Source organism: Melospiza melodia, chromosome 24 (assembly GCF_035770615.1).
Source record: "Melospiza melodia melodia isolate bMelMel2 chromosome 24, bMelMel2.pri, whole genome shotgun sequence".
In the NCBI taxonomy this organism is placed as follows: domain Eukaryota; kingdom Metazoa; phylum Chordata; class Aves; order Passeriformes; family Passerellidae; genus Melospiza; species Melospiza melodia.
Window position 1 is genome coordinate 309084 of NC_086217.1, and position 11614 is coordinate 320697.

Sequence of the window (11614 nt, forward strand, 5' to 3'; positions counted from 1 at the left end):
TTAGTTTTGTACTTCTATAATACTTCCATTATTCCAAATAAAAACCCCGTCCCTAACCAAATAAATAAAAAAACCCCTTCTTTTAAAGGATATTGAAATATTTTTTATTTATACTTTGTATAATTATACATTCATATTTTAATTTATCGTTTCTTTGGATGTATTACATTAATAATGATATATATTATATATATAAAATTTTAAAATAGATTTAAATTATTATTTAAATTATGTATAATATCTACTGCTACAATTAATTTTTTCTTATATTTTTAATTTTTATATTTATCTGTATGTATTTATTATATATTTCTAAACTTAGATTTCTACCTTTATTTGTATTTATAATTCTTACAATCAAAACCCTGCCTATGGACCAATAAAGAAAACCCGCTTTATTTAAGTATTTTAAAAATATTTTCATGCTTATAATTGTCATATTTATATTTAAAATTTGTTCAATATTAGATGAGAACACACCTGCTCCTGCACCCCAGTGGGGCTCCTTCTCCTGGGGACCTTGGGGCGCCCCAACGGCATCAGAGCCCCGAGTCTTCACCCCCTTCTCCTCTATTTAGAAACTACACTGGAACTTCTTTCTGGAAACAAAGACATTACCTAAATCCTCTCCCCGTGTCCCAGACAGATAGATATTCAGTTATTAGTTGGCTGGGCAGCAGTTTCTTAAATAGAATGATAAACAAGATGTGAACATTTCAGCTACAAGCAAATAGGCAAATCTGAACAAGGTACTGATGGCCAGCCACTGAACTTATTTTGAAGCAATTTTTTAAACAACAAAATACTGATACCACAAAAATAAAGCAAAAAGCTAACTACTGGCTAAGAAAAAATTAACTTTTGACAGCAACAACATTCCAAATACACAGGCTTTTTCCCGATGTCATACCTTATAACTACCTCTCTTGGGAATTCTCATCATGTATCCCAAAAGGAATAAATACCTCAGAGCGTCCTAAAGCAAAAAGTAGCACACATGAGCTCCTCACACTCCCGGGAGGCCGGCACAGCGTGCACTGAGTCTGCAATGAATTCTGCTCAGTGAGGGTCTGCAAACAAAGGTTCAACTGATGAACTGAACTGATTTTAAAGGGAGGTTTTCTAAGCACAGAAGCACAACAAAGAACAAGCAAAAACAATTCTTAAAAAAACCCGTAGGAGAGCAGAAAAGAAGGGGCGCTCCCCAAATGAAAGCCTTCGACTGATGGGAAAGGACAATTTCGACCTCCATTCAAACCCTTGAAAAGGAGGGACACCAGGGCTGCCCCCTCCATTTAAACCCGAGGGTGTTGAAAATGGGGTGGCTGCCTTCAAATCAAACCCATAATACCACAAGAATACTTTTCCCATTCCCCTTAGAATAGAACGCAGGGATTCCCTGTCACCCCCGGGATACCCCTAACAGCCTGGAAAAGGCAGCTTTTCCTGCAATCAACACCCTTAAAACCACAAGTGAAGAGGGATCCCCTCAGTTCAAACACAGACAATAAGAGAAGAGGAGCTGCTTCCTTCTCCTTAATCCCTTTTGTCCTCATAAGCTCCACTTTTGTTCCTGGGGAACCGGGGAGGGACTGGCAAGATGAAATTGCAAAGGGGAAGGAGAAAAGTCCCCGCTCCAAACCCACACGGGCTCACCTGTTCGGCTGCTGCTCCCCGGCACAAAGATTCGTCCCTCGGCGCCTCCTTTAAGCGATGCTCCACGTACCCAAGCGCGGATCCAGGTGGTGCCCCCGACCCTGTGGGAAGCTCCCGCAGTCCTTCCATGAGACAGCGCCGGGAGCGGCCCATAAACCCCTCCACTCAGCAGCTCCGTGCAAAAGGGAGCTGAGGCAAAGCCTCCACCTAAAACAGCCTCGCCCTGGCAGGAGCCGGCCCCTCATCATCCTCACACTCACACCTGGGCTGCTCCAAGCCCCCATCATCCTCACACTCACACCTGGGCTGCTCCGAGTCCCCATCATCGTCACAGCTCACACCTGGGCTGCTCCGAGCCCTCATCATCGTCACAGCTCACACCTGGGCTGCTCCGAGCCCTCATCATCCTCACACTCACACCTGGGGTGCTCCGAGCCCCCATCATATATTTTTCATATTTATAGTCGCATGTATATTTAGAATTTATATTACTGTATAATAAAAATTATATTATATATACCTCTCTTCATGTTACTTTACATAGATTTCTATTTCTATTTCTCTTCATAGTTTGGTATTATATCTTTATATCTCTATATATTTATTATATATTTCCGTATGTCGATTTACATTTCTATAGTACTTATATTATTTAAAATAAAACCCCTGCCTCTAACGAAATAAAAAGCAAAGACACCCCTTTCTTTAAAACACATTTAAAAGTTTAAAAATAATTTTGTTTGTCATAATTCTATTCACATCTATATTTGTAATTTCCATTTGTTATATTTATAGATATTATATATATTGGAGAGAATACCTTTTTATATAATAATAGATACCTTCTTTTGACACAATATATTTCTTTTACTTATATTTTTATGTATTAAATATTTATTGATATCGACATATATATGATATATTTGCATTTCTAGTTTTATATTTTTTATGAAATCTCCAGCCCATACCCCAATAAAAGCCAAACAATCCCCAATTTATTTAAACTATATTTAAACATAAATCCTGTCACAGCTGCATTGCACAGCAGTGCCCCAAGCTAATCTGACACTTGTTCATCTCCTGGACCTGAAACTGAACCCGCTCACCTTGATCGCACCTGGCAGAACCATTTTCGTACCTTTTTCTGGCATGCCTTGTTTTTGGTTTTTTTTGTCTTGAGTTTTTGTGGCCTTTATTGCCTCTCTTTCTTGACTTGTTTCTTGGGGCCTTTACTCCCTTTTTCCTTGATTTTTTTCTGGCATTTCTTGGGTTTTTTCTTTGTTTCTTCTTGCCCATTTTGGTGTTTTTTCTGGTTTTTCCTTGCACCCCTTGGGTTTTTTTTTTCTGTTTTGTTTTTTTTTTTTTTTTCTTTTCCTTCTGGGTTTTTCTTTGCCATCTTGGTTTTTTGTTCTGATTTTTTTTTCTTGCCCATCTTGAGGTTATATTCTGGGCTTTTTCTTGCCCATCTTGGGGTTTTTTTTGCGGAAGGGGGGTGGTTTTCCTGCCCATCTCGAGGTTTTTTTCTGTGGGTTTGTTTTTTGTTGGGTTTTTTTTCTTTTCTTTTTTTTCCCCCTAGGTTTCTCCTTGCCCTCCTGGTTTGTTTTCTTTCTTTCTTTCTTTGTCTTTCTTTCTTTCTTTCTTTCTTTCTTTCTTTCTTTCTTTCTTTCTTTCTTTCTTTCTTCTTTCTTTCTTTCTTTCTTTCTTTCTTTCTTTCTTTCTTTCTTTCTTTCTTTCTTTCTTCCTTCCTTCCTTCCCTTCCTTCCCTTCCTTCCTTCCCTTCCTTCCTTTCCTTCCCTCCCTTCCTTTCCTTCCTTTCCTTCCTCCCTTCCTTTCTCCTTTCCTTCCTCCCTTCTTTCTTTCTTTCCCTGTATTTCTAACCTTAGTTTTCCTTTCTAGCTTTAGAAGAAAAAAGCAGCAATAGTAACTTTCAGGCTACCTGGGATTAAAAAAACTCCAAAACAAAAATGATTTAAAGAAAACTGTTTATTCCCTGGGAGCCTGAAATTTTCTACTGCTGCACGTGATATAGAGCTTTTATTTCTTCTTATACATAGTTGATATTTTATACTTACTCTATACAGCGCTCCCTGCCGTCTGCACCAGTGCACTGCAGGCACAGCGCTGCGGCGTCGTTCGGTTCTGTTTAATGAAACTCGGCTGAATTCGGCTTGGTTCGGCTCTTGGTCTAAACTCGTTTAAGTTCGGCTCTTCGGCCGAACTTGGCACGGTTGGCTAAACTTGGTCATATTCGGCACATTGTGTAAATGCGGCTCAAGTCGGCTACACACGGCTATCGGTTCCAGTCGGCTATGATCGGCTCTTGGTGTAAACTCGGCTTTTTCCAGGCACACTCGGCTCTTCGGGGAAACTCGGCTCTTTCCGGCCACACTCGGCTCTTCGGGGAAACTCGGCTCTTTCCGGCCACACTCGGCTCTTCGGGGAAACTCGGCTCTTTCCGGCCACACTCGACTCTTCGGCTCTTCGGAACTATTCGGCCCGGCTCGGCTCCCTCAGGGCGGGAAAGCGGACGTGAGAGGACCCCGGCACAGCGAGGCGTTTACCCAGATGCCTCTCACAAACCCGCCAAAATACGCCCGCCCGCGGAGCCCCTGAGCCCACAGCATGTCTCGGGTACACATGAAACGCCACAGAAAAATCCGTCGGGGCCGCCATGACGTCGGTATTCCGTGCAGGCAGTGCAGTTAAACACCCACACGGTCCTCCACTTCCCCGCCCTTTTCGCCGCCATGCTGAGAAGGTCAAACAAAACTCCGCGACATCGCCCACGCGCCACTCCCAAGCTGGCCGCCTCTAGCTGCACGGCTGCAGTACCGCGCTCTGCCCACAAGGCGGCAGCACTGCCGCCCGCCCCAGCCGGGGGCGCAGCGCGCCTCGGGGCTGCGGCAGCGAAGGCGGCAAAAAAGAACAGGGGCGACCCCCGCCGAAAACTGCTCTGAAATAAATGCCCCAAAACAACCGGGAAGAGGGAAAAAAACCGTCTGCCTCTAATCTAATAGGATAAAAGACAAAACAAAACAAAACACAACACAAAAAAATTTATTAAAAAAAATATTTAAATATTTTTAAAAATATTTTTTCATATTAATATTCACATTTCTATTTACAACGTATATTGATGTACACTGTCCATTTATACATTTCTTTTTATAAATACATTTCTATTCCATATTGCATATATCCCTAAAACTTAAATTTATTTGTATATTTTTATAAATATTTTCACATAGTAAGTATACATTTCTGTTACGATTTTTACTTCGGTAACACTTGGATTATTTAAAATAAAACCTTTGCCTCCATCCACATTAAAGCCAAAAAGAACCCCTTTCTTCCAAACTGTACTTAAATATTTTATAAAATTCTATTTTTCAGGTTCATATTCACATTTACATTTAAAATGTATACTTATGTATACTGTTATTTGTATTCTTCATTACATCACTTCCTATTATTTGTATTTATTTATATTTTGTGTTTATGTATATATTTATATCTTGATTGTATATCTCAATATTTAGAAATATATAACAATATCTACATTCATACTATTTAAAATAAAAACCCTGCCTCTAACACAACAATAAAAAAAAACCGAACCCTTTCTTTTAAAAAATATTTAAATAGATTTTATCCTAATGTTCAATTGTTATATTCATATTTGTATTTATAATGTATATTAATGTATATTGCTTACTTATATATTTATCTTTACCAATGTCAATTTATAAATAAATTTATATTCTATATTACATCCGATGCGAGTAGGTATTTATATTTTTTATATTTTTTTATTCATATTTTTATATGGATTAAATATTTCTGCGTCAAGATTTTTACTTCTGGAACACTTATAATATTCAAAATAAAAACCCTGCCTCTACTTAAATAAAAGCCAAAACATTCCATTTCTTTTAAACGATATTTACATATTTTTATATTTATATTCCCATTTATAATTTATATTGCCATTTAATGTTATTTATATTCCATGCCACAACTCCTCATATTACTTACATATATTTATATTTAAATTTATATTCATAGTTTAGCAATTTCTCTTTATATATTTATTATATATTTCTATCTTAAGATCCACATTTCTATATTGCTTATATTATTTAAAATAAAACTCCTGCCTCTAACCAAATAAAAACCAAGGACACCCCTTTATTTGAACCAGATTTAAAATTTACGAAGTAAATTTATTTTTCAAAATTATAATGATATTTATATGGATATTTTTATTTATTTTATGCATAGATTTTATCTATATTAGAGGGAATACCTTCTAATATAATCATAGAAATATATTTTCTGTATTATACATATTTTCTTACTTATATTTCTTTAAATTAAATATGTATAGATATTTGTATTTCTATATATATTTGTATATCTCAATTTATATTTTATTGCTATCATTTAAAAACCCCAGCCTATACCCTAATAAAACCGCCCAATTTACTTTAACTCTATTTAAATATTTTTATATTTACAATCTATATTTATATATCTTTGTGTATATATATATAAAATAGACTATCATTTATCTATATGATAACATGTTACAATTATATACCATATATTATAGTTTTATGTATGTATCTGTTATCTATATTTATGTTTACCACTCTAATGTTATATTTATTTTTAAATGTATATTTATTTCTATTTTCATCTCTATATTAAACCATGTCAGTTCATTAACCCGACGCACCAGAGCCACAACAATACTGTACCTTTGTCAGCACCGGCACGCAGCACACGCCCATCCCATCGCAGCACAGCAAAACAAAACCTATTTCTGTTACTAACGGAACAAACATCCCACAACGTCACTGAACCCTAATAAAAACTCAAATAAACCTAACTGTAAATAAATTTTAAATCTCACTATAAAGTAGCCCAAAACCTCCGCACATTCTCATCATAAACTTCCTCCTAAACCAGTATCTCAAAAACCCCAAAAAACTCAAACACACCTTGAAAATGACACAACTGCTAATAAAAACAAACACCCATTAAAAATTAAATCAAACCAACGCACTAGACTCAAAACTGCACAACTGACCCTAAACATTACTAAAAAAAGTCCCAAAAGCTCTACCTTTATGTTAATGCACAAATAATAACATGTAATCTATAAAAGTTATTTCAAAAAATTAAAAAAAATAATTAAAACCATGAAAATAAAAAACCTAAACTATTAAAATATTAAAAAATATCACTACCTAAATTAGAAAACATATTGCCTATAAAAACCCACCATATAAATGCCCCTGTCCCAAAAAATAAAAATAAAAAAAGCTATTGAACCACAAAGAAATCAGAACTTAGGAACACCAAAACCATAATGTTCAAGAACTCACACCACATCCCTTATCATACACCAACTACAAACAAGGTAAAGCAATACAATGAATTCTTAAAAACCACCTTAAAACCACTACATTGAAAAACATTTCAAAAATTAAAAACTGCATCTAACAAAAGCCATCTAATAAATTCACACCCAAAACTCCAGCAGCCCAGCTGGCCCTACCAAAGCTCTAGGTTCATACATACAGTAAACAAAACCAAAATCCCAGTAATACCCATCAGAAATCTATGAAAGAACCCTACTGAAATTAATCCTGCCTCAAATACAAACCAACCCATCCAGAAAGTCAGCTTCACTCAAAAAACAATTTACACAGAGTTAATAATACCAAGAAATGAAACAACACACCATATACCACCAATGAATATCATAGTGAAGGAAAAAAAAAACACTACATTTTTTCCTTTTTGTTTTTTAAACTAACTTCTTTTATTAGCTAGAACAAAAGATTTTGCCAGGACTGTAACAACAACAACAACCTCTTTTTCTTCTTCTCCTTCTGAAATGTCCCTTCTCACTCCCAAATTCCTCTCAACTCCTGAGTTTACATCCAAGCAAAAAGCAAAATTCCTGCACTCGTGCGTTCGCTGCTCCTGTCAGATTCTCTCTTTCCCTCCACATCTTCTTACACTTTCAGTCCTCACGCTGTCCCGCCGTGATGAGTCTGACAGAAGAATTGGCACATGTTAACAGAGCATTTCCCTCCCTCCCTCCCTCCCTCTGCTTTCCTCAGCGCATTTCAATCCATCCCAGGCCTGCAGTGATGCACGCTCACCCCAAAGCTCACAGCAAGCATGCAGCAGCTCAGGCTCACTCGGCTCCAGGGCCCAGAGCCTGCAGGCCCTGCAGCTGCCACACGGATGGACCTGGTTCCCTCCCCGGGTGCCCAGAGGGAAACCTGAGGGCAGGCGTCCACCCCGAGGGTGCACCCGCAGCCCCGGGCAGGCATGGAGTCGCCGGCTGCTCTCTGGGGACCAGACCCTCCCTGCAGGCCACACTGCCTCGTCCTCTCCCACCCTGGGGGACAGGCACCTCCAGGGTCTGTGACCAGCCCCCTTCCGTCAGCATCCAGGGGCTCTGTCAGAGCCAGAGGGCTCAATTCGTGGTGAGTACCGATGGCACACAAATGGCAGCCCGAGGAAATCGTGTTCTGGCCTCTAAGTGCTTGGGACAGGGTCTGATTTTTTGTTTTGTACTTGTATGAAGATTAGTACAACAGGGCTCTGATGGATGACATGGCAACACAGAACTAAACACTCCTCGACAGGATTACATCGACTTCTAGGAAAAGACAAAAGCTTAGGACCCTTCTGAAATCTACTTTTAATCCAAAGCACGGGGATTGTCAGCATGCTGCACCTTCCAGCTTTTCAAAGCAGCTTCCCTCTCAAGACCAGGAAACATTGATTTCTACAGAAACAATGGGCAACCCCCAGGCTAATCTCAGCACTACTGTTTAATAGGGGACCTGCCAGCGTGCCAGTCCAGCTTCAAGTGTGCTTTACTTCAGTCTAACGTCCCCACAAAATTCTTCTCACATCTTCCAACCCTGAAATCTTATTTTCCCCTAAAGCTTCTCTTCATTAGCAATTTCCAAGTAACATGGTATTTTTACAACATTCAAAAATGTCATGCTGGACTGTGCTAGAGAGCAATCTGCAAATATAAGCTTAGCAAAGTTTGAATTGCCTTGTCCAGAGAAAAAACCTACAAGTGAACACCTACACCTGCCTACAAAGAGCTAACAAGCCCCTGGCAGCTGCCAGCATCAAAGCACAGCGGATGTTTCTAATACAGGGTAAGGATAACAACATCACCTTCTGTTCTCTCCAGCTTCTTTTCCCTGCAGTCATATTTTGCTTCTTATGATTTTTTTAGTCTCTGTATCTTCTTGGACAGCACCGAGCCCGACGACAAGGATACGAGAGTCTTTCCCTGCCGGACAGAGAGAACCAGGAAAACAGTTAAAATAAGAACAGGGCAGTTTGAAATTCATACTTGCAACGAGAAGCAGCGCCTAACCAACAGAACAAAAGTAAACAAAGCACGACACCTCCCTGGGGACAGAAGACTTATAAACTCTCCAGGATTCACAATTCTAGCGACCAAACCCTTCAGGACAGCAGCCAAGTGTCCCCTGGGGTGGTGCTGCACCAAAGAACCATCTGAGAGGTTCCAAAGAGTGAAATGCACAATATTTTGCAAAGACAAAAAATCTTGCAAAATAACAAAAATACAATAGATGTAAACTACAGGGCAAGAGTACAAGTGTTAACTTTGGGAGCTGGAACCATCCAGAGAGCCCCTGATAACTGGATCCTCACCAGAGTTTGAACCCTTCAGGACACAGAAGGGTTTTCCCCAGGAATTTCACAGACTGAGTTTTGATAGAAGCACGCTCGCCGGATCCTCAGAAACGTCACCCATTCTCCAGGTGTCTGGAGAGAACTGCAAATGGCTCTCACGTAGTTGGAGCTAGTTCTGTAAGGTCTCAGGGTGAATTTCACCAGATGCAACCAAACTGGGCAACTCCCAGTGGGACAGAAGGAACCCAAAGCTTGGGTAAGCAGAGCTGCAGCAAATACTGAGGAAACAAACATAACAGCGTAAAAAATAATAAACCATCCTTTTTTTTTCCTCTTGCTTTTGTTTTTTTTTTCTTATTCAGATCAACATAGCAATTAAAGGGAAGGTGAAAAACTCACCATTACTGAACATTTCATCACCTGTAAGCTGAGCATCCTTAGCATAGGGGACTCCAAAGTTAAAATTCACCGGTCCCTGGGAAATGAAACCAAATATCGTATGGTAAACAATCAAACAGCAGACATAAAAATTTGTTTCCGCTAAGGACTTTCAGGTACGTATGTATCTTTGCATTACACATTAGAACATACACTTTATACCATCACCTAATACATAATAATTTACCTTTAAATTTTGATAGTATAGCATGAATTTTTAACTTAAACTGGTGATCTATTATTATTCAGTTGGTGCCTAAAGTTATTTCTGCTGTCACGTTCAAAAAAACATGAATTTTTTTTACTGGAATGAGCAATTGATTTCAAAGTCATCACAAGCCCACCAAAACACAAACCTGGGTTCACTGGACGGGCCTGTGAGCTAGAAGTAGTTAGGCTTGTACTTCCCTCTTGTTCTTCCAGAACCAATAAATCCTGTCAACAAAACCAGGATCTTTAGCCCGCTGCTGTGAAAGATTCTACAAGGATGATGGTTTGATTTGTGTTTAGAAGTTTTGATTTGAAATGGCCAGTTCAATGTATAAAGACAGTTTACGTAGTATTACATTACTATTATTATTATTTCTATTATTATTTTTACTAGTACTACTGCTATTGTTATCACCTGCTACTGGAAGAAACAAACCAGTAGTACCTATACTTAATTACTTTTATTTCCAGAAAATAATAAAGAAAAAGAACCAAACCAAAAAAAGTCACTTCCTACCTTTTATATCAAGGGATGAAAAATTTCTCTTGGGCTCTTCTCCAACTTATCAAGACTCATAGCACTGAAAGGCAAACAAAACAGTGCTTTATAGAAGGCCAAGTGCACGTTTCAAGGCTGAACCACCAACTGATTGCAGTGACAGCACTTACAACATGAATCGTTCCCAGAGCCTCTGTGAAATGGAATGTTCTGTGGAACTGCCGTTTCTTTCCCAAAACACTAACTTCCAACACTTCCTAATCGTATTTTGTATTTTAAAACAAAAGAAGTTAGTGAGACTCTGTGAGGAGGTCAGGTTTAAATTTATTTCCTTCCAAAGCTCAGAGCTCTGTTCCATCACCCTTCCCTTTGGCTCTACACTGGATCATGGTGAGCAGTTGAGGAGTGCTCAAGAACCGATTCTATTTCTCTCTTTTTCTAGTTCTCTCTATTCCTAAATCATTCAAGACAAGTCAAATGAAAAATGACAAGTTCAGCATCAAAGTCACACTTTTTCCCTTTGTCTGGTCAAGAACAGGCTCTAAATCCACTTATTGCTGCCTTCAAGGTTTAAGACTTGCAAAACCATTTTTACATGTTTTACAGGTTTATCATAAAACCCACAGAACGCAAGCTCTGAATTACAGGAAAAGGTACACAGGCAAATATCTAAAGGGATCACTTATTTGTAAATACATACCTTGATAGAGAGCGCACTGAGAACCTTTCCGCGGGACTCTAAGGGACGCATGCTTTCTGAGCACCCTGTAAACAAGAAAAGCGACGATATATTACAGGACATCCCCACTTTTTCCACATATTCAAATAGGATTTTTAATAAAAACAGTTCCGTTACAAAAGAAGGAAGAAAACCAAGCTAATTTTACTCAGCTGTATTTACTGCCGATTTAGAGAAAAATGCCGGGCCGCGTCGCCCGTTGCGTCACACGCCGCGCCAGCAGCAGGGCCTGCCGGGAGTTGGAGTCTCGGGCTGACAGCCACTCATGTGCCGCGATAGCCGTTGCGTCACACGCCGCGCCGGCAGCACGGCCTGCCGGGAGTTGGAGTCTCGGGCTGACAGCCACCGCTCCGTCCCCCGGGAGC

The 11614-nt window shown here is 39.2% G+C and overlaps 1 long non-coding RNA gene across 1 annotated transcript; it reads right to left on the reverse strand.

Moving 5' to 3' along the window:
* Positions 1-7099: 7099 nt before the first annotated feature.
* LOC134428840 (uncharacterized) lies at positions 7100-11241 on the reverse strand. The gene is made up of 7 exons (XR_010030479.1): positions 11211-11241; positions 10529-10592; positions 10158-10236; positions 9763-9838; positions 9382-9641; positions 8875-8992; positions 7100-7721 (listed from the first exon to the last, which is right to left on the reverse strand). It is a non-coding gene; the product is annotated as an uncharacterized LOC134428840 (long non-coding RNA).
* Positions 11242-11614: the final 373 nt, after the last annotated feature.